Here is a 24,759-nt window from a genome sequence, read left to right as displayed (position 1 = left end):
GTATACAAAGCGGAATTACCAGCAGTCAGGCAGCCAGCAAGTCTAAATACACTCAACTATCAAGACGTCTTGCTGCAATTCTTCCTACATATGCAGGGCATGATCTTAAGGACTATCTGCGTGCCGTGCTGATGGCATGCCGTGTCTCATAATATTGACTTCTAAAATAAACATTATTATATATGCTTTAAACTAGTAATTCATATTTAATGAAACTTTCGCGATTTTGTTAGCGCGATTTTATCTGCGCGATTTTGTCTGCGCAATTTTGTCCACGTGATTTTGACGCCGCGTTTTAATCGGCGCTATTCCGTCGGAGGTCATATGTCTATCGCGCAAATGTCGGGTCACAATTAGGTGCATTGATGAAAGGATTTAATCAGAACCTAAAGAGGCCACCCATCAGCTAAGGAAGTGCAGAAGATCACACTTATTGGCACTGCATAGTTCTTTCATAAGGTGCTTAGGTAAATCATTTTCATCTCTTGTTGAGCTCTGGACTTGCCAGCAAACCGCCAAAATCAAGAAGAAATAAAAGTAAAAAAAAAAAACAATGAAAATAAATGGTAATATAGTTTATTAATATTTGTACATTTTAATGTATCTCAGTATGAATATTTATTCCTTTTCAAGGTGAAAAAATGACAAATCCTACTAATTCAAGAATAAAAAAAAATATTTGAATGAGATTGTGGCAGACAGCCAGGGCTAGGGAGAGAGTATCCACAAGGCGTTACCTTACCTAGGACACTAGATGGCAGCCCTTCTGGGTGGCTGTGACACCACGGATTAATGCAGGGCACGCTGGAGGTTGGAGTTTCATGCAGTCCTGTTGAGTTCCATAGGGGTCTCAAGGGGGAACTGTGGAGATGGCAGAGCCCTGCTATGTGGGGCTTTCACCTCACCTGGCAGTGATTTCAGACTTTGCTAAGACCCACCTGGAGTGGAGGCAGAAAAAGAAGAAGGAAAGAAGGGACTGTGTATTTGGTGTGTGTTTGGTGCATTGTACTGCGCTAAGATATGGAGCGAGGGAAAAGTGCTTCCCCACTGAAATAAATGTGTGCTGTGCTGGAACTTGTGTCTATACCTGTCTGTGTCGGGTTGGGGTGGCTGTAGCGCCATATTGGTGGTGGTTCACACCATATTCAATATTCAATGTAATTAAATATTATAAAGACCTTTGTTAGGCTGGTCCTGAAACAACTACAACCTCTAGTTATAGATCACCTTAGCCTTATATCACTTACAAACTAAGCATACATAGGAGTAGGGCACATTTTATTCTAGGTGCTACACAGAGTCTACTCCCCCCACCAAAAAAGCCAGCACCATGATCATAATCATGTTTGTAGGTTTCTCCAGTTTTTTTCTGCATTATACACCTTCTAAGGTTAAGGAATAAGCTGAAGGCAAATATGGTTAGATACCTGCATAATAGACTATTTAGCATTAGAAGAGCAAGATGCATTGCCAGTGGAGATAAGGAGGTGGAGAGGTATACAAGTGAGTTGGAGGACTTTGTATTGAGGCAAGAGTTCCTAAGATCACTCACTATCATGGGAGGTGAAGTTGTCACAGGTTTATAAATACTCATGGGTCCATATAAGTAGTGTGAACTGAGTGGACAACACAGAAATGCTAAAGAAAAAGGGCCAGCATACTCAACTCTCCTTTTTGAAAAGACTAGGGTCCTCTAATGTTTGTTACTATTTACTAGGAATGTTCTATCATACCATAGTGGCCAGAGAAGTATTCTGTTCTATGGTCTGCTGCTCAGGGGCAGGGAGATGCCTGAATAATTGGATCAGAAAGGTGAGCTACACTCAACCACTAGTGCTGGACTCACCAGAGGCAGTGGCAGAACAGAGAAAGACGCAAAATTAGAGGCCATCATGACTAATGTCACAAATACTCTCCATATCATGTTGCCTCAGTGAGTATTTGGTCACCTGTTCAAAAACGAAGAAAACGTTTATAATACAAATAGAACTCAACATCTGAATGTAATGTTTAATCCTTTACAATTCAAAAGCTAAGAACCTCTACCATTCAAATACTCATTTGCGTTTAAACACGTTCCATTTTCATTCATGAGAGGGTTTTCTGGAGGTGGATTATTTTAGTAAAATATATGCTTTCGGGATGTTGTAAGCATATGACTGGATGACTTGCCATGGATCATGCAACTTGAGTTACACAAGATTTTCATGGACATGTTTGATGTGATTTGGTGTTGTCTGCCATTGATCACTAGATGTCTATGATATTATAAACTTGGTTATCTCTGTTCTGCATGAAAACATGAGATTATGTTTTTTACAAACACTCATGGGGTAACATATAAAAAATATAATTTTTGTGTGATGCATGTCTTTATACACATTCAATTTCCGTACTTTAGCACAAAAAGTATTCCAAAACTTGAGTGAATCATTTTATATGCAAAGTAAAATGGTAAAATGTAAGATAATGGAGTGCATTGCAGTGCTTAAACTTTGTACCTGGCTAAAAGTGTTTAAAGACCAGAGCTGAGAAAGATTTAACATGGTCTCTTCGGTTTAGAGATAGGACAACTAGCCTGAGTCTAAGAAATGTACAGAGACTTTGTAGAATCCACTGCCATAGATATTATTCTGCCTAATTAATACACTTAGATGTCCTAACAGAGCATGTGGTATTGATTTTATACATGTTTTTTTAATTTTAAGATTTTTTTTCCAACAATTACAGGTATACAATGAAAATGAAAAATGACAAAAGTTATATTTCAGTGCCTGGCCGGACTGCAGGCCTAAAAACTGCAAATTTGCTCAACATCTTTTAGATAATGGATTTTCTTTTTTGTGAGTGAGACAAAATGGTAGAGTCATTTTCTGTCTAGGATGAACGTATTTCATCTGGTAAAAGAAAATGTCTACATTTTAACTTGAAAAACTAAATTTGTTCTTAAAGATTGTGTGTTCTGTGTGCATTAGCATTGTCTTTAAGTACTGTATATTAAACTTCCATTAACCAATGTAAGCACATCTCAAGACACATTCAGGTTCAGGAGAATTATAAGTTCAGATTTTGTGAGGTATCATGAAATTGCACGTGTTCAGATCTTCTATTACTGTTGGCTCTCCTTTTTTCTCTTACTGAAAATTAATTTTGAAACTGTTCCTACATGTTGCATTAGAAGAAGAGGATTTACTAATCTGTAAAAGTTTTTGAAAAGTGGAAGAAGTATGCATGATCAAGTTACATTCACAGAGTAGTTTAGAAATGTTCTGTTATCTACTTGGCAACGATTCTGAGCTGGAAAAGTACATAATTCTAAACGTAGCATCAACAAAACCAGCAGAAAAATCAAATTTGAAACTAACCAAGAAAAATGGTAAAGAGACATGCAAAATGATTGTATAATGTTGGTTAGGATTCACTGCAAATGAAAGGCAGAATATACTGTATAAATATATTGTCAACGAAAAACAAACATGTCAGGTTTTCACCACCCTGGCAACATTTTCATGTGAAATGTTGACTTTATAATAACTGTAATAGATCAGTAATGTTTGAAAAAAATGAAGAGAAAGCCAAGAGCAAATATTTCAGACATAATTGGTCAAAGAGGGGGAATTTTAGTTGTCGACAATCTGTGTAGATTTTAGTTTTTGTAGAAATCAAGTAAGTGACTGTGAATACACTCTTCTCTTAATTAGCTTTACTCATTTTCAGTTTCATTGTTCAAAATGTTTTACTTTAATAAGATATATTACAACAGACCTGTATTGCATTGTTATGTTTAAAGATCATATTTATTGTTGTGGGACATCTATTTAACAGTATTTAAAAAGGGCCTAGTGAAATTTGGCCATGCGCAAGCATGTTTGATACAAAGTACTCTCCTTCTAAGTAGTATAGTGTTGTACCGTGTTAGCCATAGATTGATACAGGAGAAAGTAGGGTGAAGTTACAATAAAAGGTGTCCTCTCAAGGTGTCATCCCAGTATGGACATCCACAGGGGTACATGGGAGTTGGAGTCTGGAAGTGCAGCCCTCTCATGGTCCCTGGGTCCCGGTTGAGGGCGCTGTCAGTGAAGGACCTCCTTGGTTTCCAGAAGTGCTTCCAATAAAACACACTATAGCACCAAAAGCATTCCCAGGTCCAGCTTAAAAGGAGCCAGCTGCCTCCATACCCTGACTCATCCAGGCAACATCCCAGATAAGGAGTAGAAGGACAGAATGAACATTGAGTTGCTTTGTAATTGAGGTTTGGTTATTTGTGCACATTTGGTGATTCATTTTGTGAACTAAAATCTTTTATTGGATAATATCGCGTTTGAGGTTGGTGTACCAGCAGAAAAAAAACAGCAGACCCTGGGAAAACATGCCAACTCCAAAAAGACAGTGATCATAACCACACTTCAAATCCAGGATACTGGATCCATGCCCCTACATCTGTCTAAGCTTCCAAATAGAGTAAGTGATCTGTCTAGATATTAAAATCTAAATTGAACTGCTGCCTACTTTGGCTCAGATCAGTTTCTGGATGGTTTAGCTGACGGTTATTACTGGGAACCAGGTTTGAGTAGGGAGTCATTCATTTTCGCAATGAAGGTGATGTTTGATTATCTCTGGATCTTTTGATCCAACATTGATACTTTTTGCAAGATATTTCTGAGCAGTGTCTCACAGGTTGAATCAAATGATAATAATGTCTTCTGATGTCTTTTAAGAAGGCATCAAAGCCAATTTTTAGCTACTGAAAAATGAGTTCTGATATTATATATCCAGACACCAGTAAATACTTAGAAAGGAAATAGGAAATAAACAGTTACCTGATATCAAATCTTTACAGTAATCCTTAACTAATTTAGTCGTGGCTTACTGATCAAGCTGGTTATAGTAAACTCTCTGATTGGTGCACCACCATTTCTCCTTGACATCATACCCGTGCATTCCTATGTTTAAATATTCTGACCAATGCATGTAAAATTTTATCTACATTACAGTATTATCTCAAACAGCTATAGCTTTTCAAATTTGACCTAATTTTGTTGAATTTAATAATACAAACTGTATCACATTTGGAAAACCCCAGGTTATGAACTGGAGTGTTTGTATAATAAGGGGCAAATTTAGTAAGAATGCAACTTTTTAAAACAAACATGAGGTCAAGATTCAAATGTCACCAAAGTGGTATTATCTAATATTCTGCCATGTTCTTGTCCAAGAGTTCATTTTAAAGTGAAAAAGCACCCGTTGTCATTGTCATATCTGTCTGTATGTCTGACAACTTCTTGTGTTTAAGCCAATTTTTCACCCATCTGCACACAATGAGAAGAAATTCCACCTCTTTAAAACTGATCACTAATCAACCTCTTATCTAGTAACTAATCCTAAGTATTATGAAAATCAGGATACACAATATCATACAGTATGTAACCATCTGATCAAATTTGTTTGTTACTTCTTCATAAAATTATAACAGACTTGTGAAACATATCCTCCTGCATCAAAACCCTTGATGGCTGTTTCCTAATGCGCCTCTGTATTCTAATTTTTTTTTCCTAATAATTGCTTCCATTAAGTAATGGAATTCAGTACATCATGTTGGCTATTTTACTGTCTTTACTGATTCACCAGAATTGAAAGATTTCAGTCCATTTTTGTTATACTAGTAAAATACCTGTCAAAAAATGATCAAAAAAAAAAAATTAAATAAAATGCTTGCTCCTTCACTTTTTAATTACTGAAACACCTTCTATTAGCAACAATTTGTGTCAGCATTACAAAATCTTCTTTAGGAGTCTGCCTGGCATGTCCTGAATAGCAGAGCTGACTCTCCTGAGTAGTTTATTGCACACATATTGCAGTGACTTCATTGGCCATGCAAATAACCCGATGTGACTGGCAAAGCAGCAATGTCCTCTGTGTTTCATGTGTTTTCCTTAACTAGTTGCATTGTTTATCTGAGCTTTGCACCTCCAAGATGGCAGGATGAGAACATACCTTCTGCATTCAATTTGAGTGATATGTATAGAAAAATACATTTATAAGGGAGGGACAGAAATTACATTTTTTAAAATTCTCATTTAGTATCTAACTAGGATTCCCTGCAGTTGATGGTAGTTGCTGGAAGGTGACAACCTCATGAGAATATTATTTGTTAACGTACTACAGTATACTTCTTTTGTGTCTGTTGAAAAATGCTATAAGATATTCACACATTTTTCCAGGAGAAGGACATCTATTTGCAACATCAGATAGATAGATAGATAGATAGATAGATAGATAGATAGATAGATAGATAGATAGAAATGAAATGCACTATATGATAGATGCACAAGTGCACTTCTGGAGTCCTCCTTAGGCAAAATGTTCCCACATCATTAAACTGTACAAAAAAAGACCTAAGCATCGTCATTGGCTGTCGTGAATCAGAAAACAAGCAGGAAACCGGTAATAATTTTGTTGTTTTTATGAATATGTTTAGTCTTTCATGTGCTCTTAAATAAATAATACCCACATCCTCTTTTTACATCCTTGACATGAGCCACTGATGATTCTCAGTATGAATACTGGCCACTGACCTGATCACACTGTTTCAGCATGTCTATAGCAAGTAGCTGGATTAAAGCTAAACTGACACTTTTTTATAGGTTTCTGTTACTGGATTACATGCAGCACCCAGTTAAGGGTTTGCATAGCCAAATAACCGGGTTACTCACAGAGAAATCTGCGTGGGTCAATCTGGTTTCTCAGAGACCAATAACCCAGTTTTTCTAACCAGAATAAAGATTTACAAGGCATTTTAGAAACCAGGTTTCTGTGAATAAGCAGGTTATTAAAACTACCAGTTTTTGTGTTGCTCTCTCTATTGAACCCCTATTAATAATTAAACTTTTGAAACTCCATAAATTCTGTACGGCAAATTGTATTAACTGTAATATACATGCAAAATTTCATGAGCATCCACTCTACTGCTATGGAATAATGCGTGGTATCCCAAAATTTCTTCTGTGAATGTAGAAGGAAATTTTCTTATATTAGCATAGAGAATAGCAAATTAACATAAAGAGCCATAAAAAGTAATTAAAAACTTCTAAAACATTCGATTAAGCATAGAATGTTAAGCAAATAATATAGGTCAAGCATTATTTTTAAGCTTACAGCAGAAATTACTAGTTTGGGAACGTACAGGGAAAAGAACTAAACATGATGTACAGAAACCAGTTAGAACAGGCTAAGAGGTTGAGAATACCTGTGTCCAAGGCTAGGAAGCTAAAGAAACGATACCACAGATACAACATGGCTATGGTAGGCACGTAAAAAAACCAACTGGGCTAATGAATCAGCAGAATGGCAACAAAAGGCTTTTGCTGTAAGCAAGGTCACACTGATGTAATGCATGAACGAAACACTAGTAAATTCAGGCATTAACAATAAATATAGAAGAATATATTAGGAATTAACTTTAGTGTAGAAATTAAGGCAAATCAAGTATGCCAAGCAAATGATTAAATGAAAGCATATACTATATTTCTTTTTAATTAAAGCTTAGCTTTAGGCCACCAATATAGCATAGCATGAAAGGCTAGAAAAGGAAGTGACACCATGAAAGACCAAATCTATACTAATAAAAAGCAAAGCCCTCACTCACTCACTCACTCACTCACTCACTCACTCATCACTAATTCTCCAACTTCCCGTGCAGGTAGAAAGCTGAGATTTGGCAGGCTTATTCCTTACAGCTTACTTACAAAAGATAAGCAGGTTTCATTTCGAAATTCTACATGTAACGGTCATAACGGTCGATAACGGTCGACAACGTCCACTTTCTTATTTATGGCCCCATCTTCACGAAATTTTGTAGGCGGCTCCCCTGCGCTAAACTTCACTGGATGTGAAGTTATCGATGAAACTGGTTGTATACTTACAACGCTTGACAGATGCCGAATGTCTCTTCAACACAAGTCCTACAAATATTGTCATAATTGAAACAAACCATGAAACTCAAACCGATTATGACAGCAGCAATCCAAGCTGTGAGATTTGAAACAAGATTACTGTTCACATGGCCAACTGTACGTTGCATGCTCAAGAGTAAGATCAGCGCACAGCTTGGTCATATTACAACCGGAGGGTCGAACTCACAATGTGGTACACAAAGAGATCCTTAACAAATAATTATTGGTATATTTTCCCTCAGTTTAAAAAGGTTTAATTTTCTTCTTAATAAAAATTTTAAGGCAATACTTTGCCGCTGCGAAGCGCGGGTATTTTGCTAGTATGGAATAAAGAACATCTGCCTAGTTGATGAACCAATCAAGAATAAGCAAAACAGAAACTGGAGTGAACAATAGACAGAATGACAAGGTGCAGAATGAGCTAATCGAACATGGTTAAAATGATAAGAAATTGTTATAAAAACTTCAATTGGTGCAATTTTCAGGGCTCAGCTCAATTTGGCCATATTGGGTTGAGTCCTTGTTGGTTTTTGTGTTGATTTATTGCAATAAAGTTTTAAAACTCTGTCTGTCTATCCCGTGTCCTAATAGCATTTATTTTCAGGTAAAAAGGCTTCTGGTGATGAATTTTTCGCCACGACATGAACTCTATGCTTCCCTTAATTGACGACAATAGATCTTGTATACGTTGCTTTATTTATGCTAAATTTTACACTGCTAAGTAGATACGGCCATTCATTTTTTGGAGCACATTTTTCCATTGCAGGTGTTGCCTTGTAGCAATGGGCATAGTGCAGGAACTAGCCCTGGGTGGTATGTAAAGGGACACACACACACATTCACTGTTCTCACTCATTTTGAGCAAGTTTAAAGGTGCCAATTAACATCACATTTTAAGGCTGAGATCATAAGACATGCCTGCAACAGGACACTTTTCTTTAACTGGGACTCTTTATTGATGGTTATAAAAATGCTACTTACATCATGGTATACCTAGCCACTTATTTAAAATTTTAAAATATATTTAAATGGTGCATGTTCTCTTTGGTAATTCATTATTTTTTTTTCAATTCTGTATTTGCATTTTCATTTAATGAAAAAATCTGAGATTATAAATTGAAAACCAACTATCTATAAGTCGGGTCTTGAAACCCGAAAAATCGATCATAAAACCAGACCCCTACTTGTACGCTCATTCAAAAATGCAACACTTAATATTTTTTTTTTTTTACACCTTTGTGCCTCCTCCAATCTCACACCAGTTTCTCAGACACATTGAATTTTGTTGCAGCAGCACAGTTACCAGCTTCTTTCACTACTTCATGATGTTTAATTTAAAACCAGCTTCATATTTTCTTCTGATCGAACGCTCCATTGTAGATAAGGGATGCTCTTACGATAAAGGTGTATGAGGGTGTGAGATACAAAATACACAAATCAGTACAAATGTCGCTTTGGAATAGTTTGGGTATTTGGGCAAAATAGAGAGAGAGAGAGAGAGGTTAGGAGAACACGCTGATACAGCACATTGCCGCACCCACATAAAAAAGAAAGTATGCTCCGTGATTATTCTCTCAGGCGGACGCTAGCATATCATAATCCCTTGTATAAATAGCGTATGCTTTCCACATTCGACTTATACAACTGACATTATAAAATACCAGAAATTATACTGTAAAATCAAGTCCCTGACTTATCCGCGGGAGAAGTTATCCGCGAGTAGGCCTATATAGGTACTGTAGCTGTAATCTTTATGAGAAAGGGGTGCTCTCCATGTTTCAAGCATGGCAACTGTCCTACTCAGTTTAAAATTTGAATTACACCAAAGGTAAATTTCTCAGATACACTTAAACACAGATTGGACATTAGAACATAGCAGCTGTTTTTGTCTATGCCAATTGTTTTGTGTAAAGTTACATGCAGCCAGACGCGGGATACGACTGCAAAAAAGTAACAAGGTGACTGATTCTTTAGCACATTCTGCGCATTGCCATTTTAAGGAGATGTCACACTCAGCTAATGGCCTGAAACACAGTCTGTTAGAGGTGGTAGGGAGTTCATTCCATAGTGTTCAAGAACCTTAATGAGGTGGGTTTTGGATATTCAGATGTTCTCATTTCAAACTAAATAAATGGAACAATCGAGAATGTTACTTAATTAGAATAAGAATCACAATCACTTTTATTTGCCAGTGCTCAATGTACAGGAATTTAACTTGGTAGCTTTGGAGCTGCATATGCAATATATAAAACATATCATCACATGCAAATAACTTAAATAACAGTTATTAGCATGTGATGATATGTTTTATGATATGTTTAACTTAAATAACAAGTTAAACAACATACATTGTAAACATTTGAAGATTAGTGCAGTAAGAAAGGAGACGTTCAAATGAAAGTGTGTGTTTGTATAGTGTGTATGCACATGCGCACACAACTAGGTACTATACATACACACTGTCACATGTCAGAGTATCTCCTTCCGTGCTCACCTAAGGTATGTGGTACCCCACAGGAAAAGACAGGGGTGCTATCGCTAACAGTGCTGTCTCCCTTTTCCCTCACAGCCTTGAGAAACTGCCCTTTGAGGACAATGGAGCCACACCCCTTCTGGTCAGGATGGTATAAAAGGAGTGACGCTCCTAAGAAATGGCGTCTCAGTTCAGACCTGATGAGCCATGAGGAAGGTCACACAGATACCTCAAAGCTTTTCACACAATGGCAACTTGCCAGTCCTTATTGTGCCATCTACAGTAGCGCTCCTTTCTGTTGAAGATTTATTTTTCTTTCTGTGGCAACATATTAAATGGAGTTTTGCCTGGTTGGCACCACAATTTTGGTCTCACCTAGAGTCATCCTTCACCCTGCTACAACACCCAGACTTTTACAGAGTATATAAAAGAATGCATTAATGAGTGTTGTAGGACAGGCTAAATGACTGTGAGGGCTATGGCTCTGGGAAAGAAACTGCTGGGTGAGATGAGTCAGTGGTGGTCTTATGGATCTAACCAGTAGCTCCAGTTTGCTTTTGGCTCACTGGTTATCAACATTAGTTGCATACCCTTTATATAGTTGTTTTTGTGTTTAATTTTCCAGGTGAACTATCATTGCCTGCCATATCAAATCATGATAAGCACTTCACTACTGCACCCCCCTAATGTTTGGCTACTGAAATGAAATTGAAGATTATTGCTTATCACCCACCCTGTACCAATGATGCAGGTATAAGTCAAAACTTGTCCATGAAACAATCTGCCAACTTTAAATTTTTCCAAAATGAGTACACTTTTGCCAATTGTTGCCTCTTACTCATCAAACATACGGTAGTCTGATCCTCTGCAACTTTAGCTATTATTCTTTAAGTGCTTGTAGGCATACATTCTTAGTTTAGGAAAAACAAAACAAACTTTCTTTTAGAGAAAATGAAACACTTTTGTAGCCTCAGTTCTTGTAAAAATGAAAAACCAGCTGCTCACCCAGCCATTTCTTGGTATTACAAACCCAAAACAAATCTGTGTTAAGGACTTCACTAAATAATAATAATAATAATAATACATTTTATTTATATAGCACCTTTCCAATGCTCAAGGCACTTACAGAATATAAGAAAGAACGGCAGGGTATACGGTATATAGCATAGTACAAACCAAATAAATAAATAAAGAAGATCACAACAGTAAATTCAGAGAAAAGCCTAGCAGACAACAGAATTGATGGTCTAACACACACACACAGGTTACATGAGCATCTTGACAGAGAGGTAAACTGAGAGAAGGGGAATGAAGTCAAGAAGAGCTAAAAGCCTTCCTGAACAGATGAGTTTTGAGTTGTTTTTTAAAAGAATTCATGGAGTCAGCTGACCTGATTAATTTCGGTAGGTCATTCCAGAGTCTGGGCGCTATACAGCTGAAGGCCCTGCTTTCACCCATGGAGTGTAGATTAGTGTGGGGCACAACAAGATTGCCAGAATCAGAGAGCCTTAGTGGGCAGGCAGGCGGCCAGTGATGGAGAAGGTCACTGATGTAGTTTGGCGCGAGGTTATTTAAGGCTTTGTAGGTTGTTAGTAGGATTTTATATTTGATTCTGTAAGACACAGGGAGCCAGTGAAGACGGAGCAGGATGGGTGTGATGTGCTCGCTGCTGCTGGTTCGAGTAAGGACTCTTGCAGCTGAGTTTTGAATAAGCTGGAGCTGTGATATAAGATTAGAAGGGGCACCTGCCAGCAGCGAGTTACAATAATCTATGCGGGATGTGATAAAAGCATGGACAAGTTTCTCAGCATTAGAAAAGGAGAGGAAGGAGCGAACACGGGATATGTTACGGAGGTGAAAGTAAGAAAGTTTCTTAATGTGGCTTATGTGGGCGGAATAAGAACGGGAGGAATCAAAAATGACACCAAGATTCTTAGCAGTAGAGGCAGGTCTGATGAGACCACCGCCAAGATGGACTGGGAAGGAGCTCATTTTATTAAGTTGCACTTTAGTCCCAATTTGCAGGAGTTCAGTTTTGTTGTTCTGCTCCATCCAGGTTTTAATTTCACTAAGGCAGGTTGTGAGCTGAGAAAGCTCTGATGAAGCTCCACTTTTAACATTGAAGTAAAGTAAGTACAGTAAGTCATTAGATAATATTAGGTAAATGAATGGGTGGAAATAACTGGTCATTGTTAATTATTCCAACAATAGTAATACATATTAATAGTATTACAACAGTAATATAAAAGTATTTTCTATATCTGCTAGAAGGAGAGAGGTTATATTTAAAACATCTAACCATTCATGTACGTATATATGCATTCACTAAATCAAAATACCAGTTAGCACATGTGGATACAAATAACTGCAAAGTAAATGCAAAGTTAGCACCTGCTTGTTAACAAAATAGTCTGCATTGTGTATTCTTTACAAAACTAAATAGCATACAGCATATTCTACACTCTCTTCATATCTTCAAACAAGCCCACAGCATTTTTTCAGTGCTGTGAAAACTGGCAAAATGTCTTTCTAATTTTACTCCCCCACAATATTTGAACAGTGCGGAGACAGCCATACACAAGTTTCTTTATTACACATTGCTGTCTGGTGCTGGTTGCACTTTGAACATCAAATAATTCATCCATGAAAATTGTGCGAATTGAAGGATGTTCTTGCCTTGGCATTTTAATTTAATTTAGGAAAACAGATAAATTGCCAGGAAGCATTAGACACATTTAAAACCAAGTCACATTTTATTTGACCAAAAGAAAAAAAAAAAGCTACAAAAATTATTTTTTTCAGGTTATGCTCTTCTCTGTTTATACTCAGTTTATTAAGTGAGGCCATATATCCCTCTACATTTTTATCAGTCTAAACTATTTTTATAATGCATTATTCCTAGTGTATGACTGCTTCTCAGTGATGATCTGGACAGATATAAAAGTGAAATACAGTAACAAAAAAGAAATATAGCTTTTACAATGCTTTCAGAAAGCTTTGAGACTCCCCTTTACTTTTTTCATCTTATTATGTTTCAGCCTTATGCTAAATTGTCATTTTCATTTTTTCCCCACATCAAGCAACACTCTATACTATACTACAGAAAGACAAAGCAAAAACAGGATTTTAGGAATTGTTGCAAATGTATTAAAATTAAAAAAAATGAAATATCACATTGACACAAGTATTCAGACCTTTTTCTATAACATGATTCTACTGATCATTGTGGAGAAGTTTGAGTCTACCTGTGGTCAGTTCAATGGATTGGACACAATTAGAAAAGACACATCTGTCTATAGGAGGTCCCACAGCTCGACAGTGTGTACCACAGCAAAAAACAAGCCATGAAATCGAAAGAATTTCCTGTAGAGCTTTAAGTGACAGGACTGTGTCAAGGAACCACTCTGGGGAAGAGAGGTGACCAAGAACCCAGTTGTTACTCTGGATAAGAGTTACAGAACCTGTGTGGAGATGGGAGAAGGACAACCAGCACTGCAACACTCCACTACAATACATGAAAATCCACTTGGAGTTTGCAAAAAGACACCTAAGGGGACCCTTGGACTATAAGAAGCAAGATTATCTGGTCTGATGTAACCAGGATTGAACTGTTTGACCTCGATTCTAAGCATTCCAACAGCGAAGGATCTTGGTGGCGGTGTCATGCTGTGGGGTTGTTTTCCAATGGCAGGGACTGGAAGACTAGTCAGGATTGAGGGAAAACTGAATGGAGTAAAGTACTGAGATATCCTTAATGAAGACTTTCTCCAGGGCACTCTGGACCTCAGACTGGGCCAGTGGTTCACCTTCCAAAACCCTAAGCATAAAGCAAAGACATTACAGGAGTGGCTTAGGGTCATCTCATTAAATGTCCTTGACCAGCCCGGCCAGAGCACAGACTTGAACCCAATTGAACATTGCTGGAGAGATACGAGAATAGCTGCCTGCCAATGGTCTCCATCCAATCTGACAGAGCATGAGAGGATCTGCAGAGAAGAATGACTGAAAAAAAACCAAATTATGGTGTGTGAAGCTTGTTGTGTCATACTCAAGAAGACTCCATGCTGTTATCACTGCCAAAGGAGCTTCAACAAAGTACTGAGTAAAGGGTCTGCATACCTGCGTCAGTGCGATATTTCAATTTTTTATTTTTAATAAATTAAAAAAAGTATACAATCTTGTTTTCACTTTGTCATTTTGGGGTATTGAATGTTACTTGATGAGGGCAAAAGGCTGTAACATAACAAAAGGTGAAAAACCTGAAAGGATCTGAACACTTTCTGAAGGTATTGTATATCTAATGCAAGTGCCATATACAGTATCTGCTGACCTGCTGTCGTAAGTCTCATTCTTTATCTATCATTGACCTTTTCCTCTATCTTGAATTTTAGGTCACAGCTTCATCTTACTTGATAGTCTTAACCATTGCTCTTCCGACTTTAAAATAAAAGCACATTGAAGTGTCATGCCCAGGCACTAAATCTGGAAGAAAGCTTTCTTACAAGTGAATGATTAACATTCACGTGAAAGAGAGCCCCTTGAGAAACTAAGAAAATTCAGGTTAGAGAAAGGTGTTTTATCCCAGTAGCTGTGGTGAGAAGAGGGGTGCTGAGTGAAAGAGCTCACAAGAACAGCCACAGTTAGGTTTGAAGGGAGACCAGAAGATGGAAGCAATGCAATGTCTAAAGTTTTGTTAAACTCAAAACCAGAGAAACAGAGAAAGACAGAGCCAAAGCATTGTTTAGAAGATGCAGTGAAAAAGATATTCACAAAAGATTGAAAGATAAGGTTTGGAGGAATCTCAAGGTTTAGTCACAAATGTTGATGACAGCAGCTCCATGTCATCACGATGTATAAGTGTTTGACAATGAGATCGTAATGCACGTTGAAATCACATGACTGCTCCGTCACGATATAGCTGAGCTGTAGTCGATCCAGGAATGCACAAAATGGCAGCCAAACTGTGAAATAGATAGAATATAAACTTGTGGCACAAATGCTTTGTAATTTTAAAAATATTAATTTTAAATCAAAATGAAACAACGAAAAAATGAAAAACATGTGAAACTCCTGCTAAAGAGTTCAATAGTGGAAAAATTATAACAGTTATCTCCGGATGACCTGCTATATACAGGAATTGTAGGTAAGCAAAAAGTCTCCTTGGTATGTAATGTAAATTTTCACTGCTTGTTAGGGGAAACATATAAAAGCTAAGAAAACAGAAGAAGATGTGAGAACGAGGGACATAGGGACAGTGAGAATGTTGTGTGTTGTTGGAGGTAAGCAGGCTGTCATGACTTGACAGTTTGTGTGAAGCCATAAGTAGGGCAGACAGTCATGTATTGTTTTTGGCTGCATGCTTTTCCCTTTTTGATTTTGCCATTTGAAATGAATTCATTAATTTTGCATATTTTGCAGTCTGTTGGATACTTTGTTTTGGAATTTGGTTAGGAAGTAAGGATAATCCACTAGGGATGTTCTCTACTCTTCTTCAACGCTGTGAACGAACGGTCCTTTGGTGGATTTGATTTCCTCAGGTTTCTTTTGTTCTTTTGTGTGATTCTAGGCTCGGTCTTTACCTTCAGCCAATAAATATTAAAATTCACATCAAAAGACACAACCTGAATGAAAAAACACAGAAAATGCCCATTTTGGAAGAATAAAAAAAATACATGATTTGTCATTCATAAAATGTGGGCAAAGTTCCTTGAGCCTAGAAGAAAAAAAAATCTACCATTATTACAATTCTAAAGTAATTGGTTGAATGCAAATTAACGTCCTGGAAAGACAAAACTGATGTAGTTTCAAGAACATCAGATACCCAATAAAATCAGATCAGTGAGGGTCTTTACCTCCTGAAGACAAACCTCAATCAGTGGGACTGGTTAGGAGTGTTATGTCTGGCCACTAGTAATAAGCAAACCTCACTGAATTCACTTCACCTTGAGTTCGGCGAAATGCCAAAATGTTCAGGAATTCCAGTGAAATCGGTAAATGAGGAAGGGTAAACTAAACCATTCTTGAGTTGATTTATAATGTGCAATGCTTTTTAAATGTCCATGAGGGCTAGGGAAGTGTTTACCAACTATGCTGGATCGATTGTTGTGGTCAACAATATGATCTGAGCAATGAGACAATGGTGCCAACCAGTACATCACTATACCTCCCTCAGGTAAAATACTCCAAGTCCTTTATCTCTCTCTTCATCTCCTGAGCTCCTATCACTATGACAAACTAACACCCACATGGCCTGTGATTAAAGGGATCCGCATTACAGTTTATGTACTTTAGGCGGTCCAGGCCCTTTCACTGCCTGAGCTGTACTACATACAAATTGCATTTTTCTTAAAATTCTAATTATGATCAATGAATGTTCCCCTCAAATGAAAATAATGTTTTTAAACAAATGTGGGGTAAAAATCCAGTTAGAGTATCTATTGGGTAGTGACATCGTGCATATATATTGTAAACTATTCACTCATGCACAAAGCAGATTGGGCAGTGCCATTGAGGTGCTTACAGTACGCATGTGTGAAATTTCTGCCCATGTGTTATTCAAATCAGGCAGGTAACACAGATCAGGTAGTGACCTCCCAATCCAACATGGCTGCTGCAACTCTGTGATGTGACACTGATCACACAAAGCATCATGAGGCACTGGGAGAAAAAAGTTAAACTAAGCTGACCGCACAGCAAGTTTTCAAGGAAAAATCTGGAGAACAAGGTCACAGACAAAACCATCTAGTTGGCTGCAAAAAAACCGCCTTGGCCAATTTCGCCGATCGGCCCTGCTGGGCACCTCTGCCTATCACAAGAACTCCAGCTGCCACTTTCATTTGTAGAATACAATGAACCAGCTCAGCTTCTGCCTGACAGTGTTCATAATGCATCAGGTTTACTACACAGTTTCAGGAGTCTGGCATTGCAGTAACTCCTGGAGCAGGGACACTAGGGTCTATGAGAAGCATTCATCTGACATGTTACCTCTAGGACCTAGCCTACCACCGGCCCCTGTCCTTGTCTCTCACATGAGGCGGCTGCTGCTAAGACCGTAATTTATTACAAATGCAAAAGTGCTCCAAAGCAATCATCGAATTGCATATTAAATCTATTTTCATATTCATTAGGTTCAAATTGGTTATAGTGCTTACCATGAAGGGAATAGTAAATACTGACTGATTATTTTTAGCAAAGAAGCTTGTAACTGGTAACTGAAAAAGCCCTGTATCTGCACCTTCTATTAGCATGCAAGCAGGGTAAGAACATTGTGAATCAGAGATACTGGTTATACTGGATAGACCATTTTATTAATGCAAATTATTTTATTCCTGAGATCAAGCTACACTTGTACTAAGCATTACAAGTCACTATGATAAAAATGAAATGAGTCTTGTTTCAGAATGTTAGATCAAGGTCAAAGGGAACATTTCTCATTTATCTTGGAAACGGCACCAAAATATATTTTGTCATAAACAAGGGCAAAGTGTAAAATAAAGTACAGCTAGTGAGTTGTTTAGTATGTATTCAACTACGAAAAGCAAAAAAGACCTAAATTATTACCAAAACAATTTGTCAGTTTTAACAAAAAAATTATGAAATATGAAATTGAAAGCTGGAGGATGGAAACATGCATGCTTGAAGTAATAGTTCTTAGAATGTTTGCATGCTCTGGACAGAATGTAATCATTTACTACAAGTGAATTCAAACAATTAAAACATGCTATCTTTATAACTCCACCCAAAATGCCTCGAGCTGTCTCAAAGTACTAGCCTGGTAAAGTCATTTAAAGGCAGTTGTGTTTTGTTTTGAATTATTTGTAATAAAGGGAGAAATGCATTTTTTAACACAGAAAAACAATACCACCATTCTGGAGCTTAGTACAAAACAAACTCAGTTTTGTCCAAATTTAAACATGCGTGAGAAATACACTTTTGTACTCTTTTAAAATTGCATAGCTCTATATCCAAATGTGCCTACATAAAATAAAAATTATACAGAAAATTTAGTTTAGCATTACAAAATTCTATAATAGCAAAACAAACCAGTCACTAAATCAATAGAATACGCACAAGTAAAGCAAAGCTAAATAAAAACAAAACATATACATATATTTGATAAGAAAAAAATAAGCTTCACTTATAGTGAGAGAGAATAGACTAAAACATAAACACCTTACCTGATCTTCAGATAGAAATATCTGGAACTTGTACCTAATTTATTTGTTGTAATATTTAAGAGAACAGCCTGCTCTCTGCTTTTGCTAATAAGTTAACACACTAAAATTTAGCCTTCAGTTGTCAAGGTCCAGCCTCCCTGAAACGTTTCCTATTGGTTATAAGAGGAATGCTGTAACAGAGCTCACTTAGGCTAATCAAGTATATAATATTTTGTGCCTGCTTTTACATATCTTTGCTTGCACAATGTATTTTTGAATGACATATAAGAAACAATAATTGTCAGCTGAAAAAATAGACATAAACATGGACAGGTATGGAAAGATTAAAGGATACAGAATCAACAGGAATAAAAAAGAATCTAATGTGGTGAATAAAACTTCTGCCTTTTGGCTCCAGATGCCTAGTTTCAGATCCTACACTCAGCATTGTCTGTGGGTATTTGCACATTGGTAGGGTTCATGCCATGTTTAAGGAATCAGGATGGAAGAACTTTTGTATTCTACAACCAAAAGTGAAAGCAGCTTTGAACAGCTAGCAGAATTGTACCTCCCCATAAGTACATACCTTTTATGATTTATACCTAAAATGAGCATATGATTAAAATGTGTATTTTTCAATAATCTGAAGTGATGATTCTGGTGCGCTTACAGGGAAATCCTCTTGCTTTGCACCCAGTAAAGTCAGTGTAGGCATGAGGATGGAACCCTGGGTCTGCCAGGCTGTTTTGGTGGCCCCCGTTTTTCATAAGGTAGACAAGAGAGTGAGTTCCAGTTAGTGAAGGATAATACCCCTAAACCTCCCTGAGAAAACCTTTGCACTAAGAGTAATGTGGATTCCTACTTGGCTGTGGCACAGTGGGCCCTCTTTACCTTTGCACAGATATTTGAGGGCTCTTGAAGGGTCATTTGAATGTGTCGATCCTGTTGTGCTTTGTGGACTTAGAAAAGATTACTCCATAGTATCTTGTGATTCATGCTTAAGGAGTATGGAGCTTTTGGGCCACTGCTCCATGCCATCCATGTTCTCATGCTTTATCAAGGATTTGTTCCTTGGCTTATGTTTATTGTGAACCAGAAATTAATAACAGAATTAGCAGAGTAAATTAAGTCTTTGCCATGCTGAAGAAAATCTAGAGATCCAGCAACTTGAATATTCACACTAACATCAAGATATTTCAGCAGCAACATCCCCAACGTCCTTCTGTATGGCTCAGAATATTTCACCTCCATGGAAAGAAAATTCCCTGTACTGAATACTGGGGATCTTCTGGCTAAACACAATCTCAACCGTGCACCTCAAGAACAGGACTCGAATGGGACCCATCTCAAAAATTATATAGTTGCATCGATGGAGATTGCTGCATTATGTCTGCCATCCAACACCCTTGAGATGTGTCAAGAACTTGATTGGAGTCTGCTTGTGGAAACTGAATTGATTCAATATTGTTTAGAAAGGCACACACTTGTATATAGAAGGTCCAACAATTCACACTGTTTTATAGGGCAAAAACCAAGCCTTGCAGTCCATGGAACTCTCTGTAGACCACTGTGATTAAATTGAGGGCTATAAAACCTTTTATAAAAGTTTGAATGGTTGGCGTGAATCAAGTAATCGAATGGTGAATCACATACTCAAGGACATCAGCGGAAATTAAGGGGAAGTGCATTTAGAGCCAGAAAGCACTCAAAGAGGTTGTGGGACTCTGAAACAAACGACTGAGACATGTAGTTGAAACAGAAACCTTGATAACCTGAAGAAAAATCTGAATGAGATATTGGAACAGCTTAGCTATTAATTACAAAAATAGGCTTGACAGACTGAATGGTCTCCTCTTATTTGTCAGATTTCTTGTGTTCTATGTTCTTCGCATGCATCCTCCTCCTCCTATGTTCTTCTGAGTGTTCATAGGAGCACACTGGCCTCAATAATTGTGAAATGGAAGAAGCTTCAAACCAATAGGACTCTTCCTATAATAGGCTGTCCAGTCAAACAGAGTAACCAGGCAAGAAGGGCCTTGGTCAGGGAGATGAGGAAAAACCCAATGGTCACTCTAACAAAGCTTCATAAGTCATATTTATTTCCTCCTGCATGGCTACACTGCCAGTGTAACATTTCATTAGATAGGATGTCCAGGGCTTGAAATAATCATACTTTCAGAGTCAGACTTTTATAATGTGGTCACTTTTGAGGTCATTGTGTGGTAGCCTTAGTAAGGGTGCAATAATTCGGCATCATCTGTTGCCTTTTGATTTTTGAATTGTCTCTTGTCCATTACATGTTTATGTCTTGTGTGAGACACAATTACATCTCCAGAAATCTATTACTGATAAGTGTTTGGAAGAACATTATGTTGATAGATAGATAGATAGATAGATAGATAGATAGATAGATAGATAGATAGATAGATAGCTGGTTGTCCACTGGGATTGGTTTATTCCTTTAAGGAACAATGAATGGTAGGCTCAGCTCCAGAAATATATGCCTACACACATTGCTAAATGGCAGTATCTCTGGAGGCTGGGAGTTATGCTCCCTGCTTTAATGAACTTCCAGTTTAAACAGAAGCACTTCCATCATGCTATGCCCAGGCACCAGAAATACTCCAGAGTACTGGATAAAAGGAGCCGCTCGACCTGATATGATAAGTCAGAACTGGGAGTATTAGGGCAACACTGGTGGGAGGTAAAGGAGACTAAATAGGAAGAAATCTGTCTGGTTATTTCTGATTGACTTTGTGAAGAAATGAATTAATGATAATTAAATATCTTTTATTTTAACCCATGGCAGTGGGCATGTCAGTTGAGTCTGGGGTTTGGGGCTCAATGGCGCCCTCTGTCCTTCACAACAAATAGATAGAACTTTATTTGTCCCCATTGGTAAATGTGGCCTTTTTAACAGATAGGAATGAGTCACACATGATATGATCAAACAGTTGGGTCAATGTTATTCATTTTGTTTAATAAAACAATGAAGCAAAAGTGTTAATGTCATTTGAAGCACTCTGTCATACTTTAGATATTAAAAGTTTTACTACTCATTTCGCAGGTTAGAACATTTTTGGTATTCCTTAATTGTAATTGCCTTGAGGCAACCTGTCATTTCTGGGCAGTGACACTTTAATTTCAAGGAATATTTTGAAGTCATTCAATAGGTTAATAGATGGAGTTATGGCAAAACAGATTTTGTTATTTTAAAGAGGTCGTTAGTTTCAGTGACATGCATGCCTCTTTTACAATCATGTAAGTAAATAAATTTAACAATACAACATACTTGACATAATATTTACGCTTTGATATTACTCAATCGTCTTGCCAAAGCAATTGTTCACTTTTTGATCATATTTCTTAAACTGATTGCAGACATAGTTGTAATGTAGAGGGGAAGTTGAAGGAAGCAGAACAGAGATATGGAGATTAAGCGATATGACTGTGGCCAAGGGGTGTGTCATAACTACATGGTACCTACATTACACATATTAATGTTACTATAACTTATGTACACTACCTAATATCTTGTAGTAATTTTTATACTTCTCCTGTCTAGCTTTTTTGTGTGTGCTTTAGCTCTCCTTCTTGTGTTAACCTCAAGCCCTGAAGAAGGCTCTCGTTTCAACGGAGTTCAGTTGGAAAGTAATGCCTTCCCTAATTCACAAAGCAAAGCCACATTGTTTCCTAACCTTTTAGCCGTTACGGTGAATTGTAAAATAGAACCCTGTTCCAAAACCTAGTTCCTTAATTACCTGCATGAGCAAGAATTTGGAAATAGTGCAAAAGGGCTTGTTAACCAGCTCTTTAAAAAGAAGAAGAATGAAGCATATCTCAAAAAAGTACATTATGCATTAACTTCAAAGTCTAAAACCCCTTGGTAGACTGGTGGCTCTGAGGCTGGGGATCTGCACCGGCAATCAGCAGGCTGCCAGTTTGAATCCTGTAAAACGCCAGAAGTGACTCTACTCCGATGGGTCCTTGAGATAGGCCCTTATCCTGCAATTGCTTTGTCCTGGGTATGACGTTAATCTGCATGCAGCCCTCCATGTAGGCCCTCCAACCTGCAGGGAAAATTTGGGGCCTGAATTGGCACTCCAGCAACCGTAGAAAACATCACATTGTTGCGGTGTGGTGTCCACGGATCCCAATCCAGGTGGTTCGGCATGTGGTGGATGCATGCTCCAAACCTCTCTCTCTGTCTGAAACCCCATAAAGTAACCCCTAAAAAGATGTGCATTACTCAAGGACTCACATAAAGGTTCTTTTGCCTACCCACTGTTTATGTGGTGATTAAAACTGTAGTTAAAATAAAATCTCGACAATTTGTGGTTCCGTCAGTGGGCTGTGAACCTTTGGATTGGATTTTGTATAGAGTACTTCTTAGTACATTGATTATAAGTTGCAGGTGATGTCAGACATGAGGGCATGGAGATCACAACAGGGGTCTATGCTGGATGAATACGGGGAAAAAATTAATTGTGATACTGCCACTAACTTTTGTTCCATCTGTGTCCTTAGAATGTAGGAGGAGAAAAGCCCACTTAGGTGACTTCTATTGCTCCAGAAGCCATGCCCCTCCTGGTCATATCCCTATGTAAACTGAAGCCCCACTGGGAGTCGGCATTCAATTGCAGATCATCTTCTGATGACCACAGAGCTCTGAGCCTCTGAAGACCTTTTTGACAAAGTGCTCCAAAATTAAACAGGACACCCCACAGGACCCCAAACCTCCTTTTCTTGTTTTCGTTTCACTTTACATTACGTATTATTGTTACAACTTCATACAATAATTTTATTTCTTTTTCAGTGGTAGAAATTTAAAAGAAGGTTCTTCTTAGAGCTAAAGCAGAAAATGCATCAGAGATATTAGAGAATAGAGCTAGGGTCGATACAAACTGTGTTAAATCAACTGCCAAATATAAGGGTCAAGACTAGAGTGAAGTCAGGAACAAAATGAGTCACAACCAGAAGTCTTTCTCTAAATATTTTCAAGTCTGTATGAAGATTTAAAGTTTGGACATGTGCTATTGCAGGCAGACATCTTTACTATGATGGCAGCCATTATATCACAGACATGTACATGCATAACATGCCTAACAGCCACACAGCATCATAACAATAGATAAAAAAAGGTAGGATCCATGAAGAGAATTGCACAAAATGGTGACATGATGTAATTAAAATAATTTTAATAAAAATCATTGCCAAATTTAAAAAAATCAAATGCTAAATATAATTAATAACATGCTTCTGACACTATTATGGTAGTGTTGATCTTGATTGACCTAAAACATTTACAGTATCTGATGAAAGGAGAATGAGCTGAAAGTGAGCATGCCCTCCATTATTCTGATGATCTGATATTATCAGGTTTCTATGGACTATATCAGATCGAGGTTTAAGGTTCAAATTTAACTTTATTCATCATCTGACGCTACACACAGCGGTGCAAAGCAGAAAGAAGCTGCATTCACCAGCCAGATAATGTGCAAGAGTATAAAACAAAAATAACAACCAGAATAATAAGATTAAAAAACAGTGAATTGCTAGCGTATTGCACTCTGTTAACAGACTAGCCCTGTATTATCAGGCTAATCACTTTTTAATTTGGACTCACTTGGACGCTTAACACCAACCAGCTGGTCAAGAGGGCTCAACAGCGGCTGTACTTTCTGAGAAGGCTGAGGAAATTTGGTACAGTATGTCAACTAACATCTTCGGCAACTTTTACAGCTGCATTGCTGAGAGCATCTTGACCAGCTGCATCATCGTGTGGTACGGCAACACTACTGCTATGGACCGTAAACGCCTGCAGAGAGTAGTAAAGACTGCTGAGAAGATCACCAGGAACCCACTGCCCTCTCTGCAGAGCATCTACAACTGCAGAGTCTGCAGGAGAACTGCCTCGATCCTCAGGGACCCCACCCGGGACCCTACCCACCCCCAACATGAACTGTTCACACTTCTACCCTCAGGCAGGAGGTATAAAGGCATGAAATGCAGGACTTCCAGGCTAAAGAACTCTTTCTTTCCCAAAATAACTGACTGGAGTTTATAACTGTGGTTCACATCATTCTATCTACCTCACACAAATGTATAAGACTTGTCCATCACACACCTACTGGCACATTACACTTTATACTTCTATTCTGTTTTTATACTTTATACT

At 37.8% G+C, this 24,759-nt stretch overlaps 1 protein-coding gene across 2 annotated transcripts in view; it reads right to left on the bottom strand.

Annotated features, from left to right (window-relative positions):
* Positions 1–24,759, bottom strand: part of LOC120516521 (regulator of microtubule dynamics protein 2) — a 230,023-nt gene that overhangs the window by 194,067 nt on the left and 11,197 nt on the right. The window contains exon 1 of one of the 2 annotated variants that reach the window (XM_039738247.1): positions 18,603–18,703. The exons of the other annotated variant lie outside the window; for it this stretch is intronic. The gene's annotated coding sequence lies outside the window, so the exon portion shown is untranslated. Of the gene's footprint in view, positions 1–18,602; positions 18,704–24,759 lie in introns of those variants that run through there. 2 annotated transcript variants of the gene reach the window in all.

This window comes from Polypterus senegalus, chromosome 16, assembly GCF_016835505.1.
Source record: "Polypterus senegalus isolate Bchr_013 chromosome 16, ASM1683550v1, whole genome shotgun sequence".
NCBI classification, from domain to species: domain Eukaryota; kingdom Metazoa; phylum Chordata; class Cladistia; order Polypteriformes; family Polypteridae; genus Polypterus; species Polypterus senegalus.
Note: the sequence above shows the minus strand (reverse complement) of the source record. Positions and strands in the feature narration are given on the sequence as shown.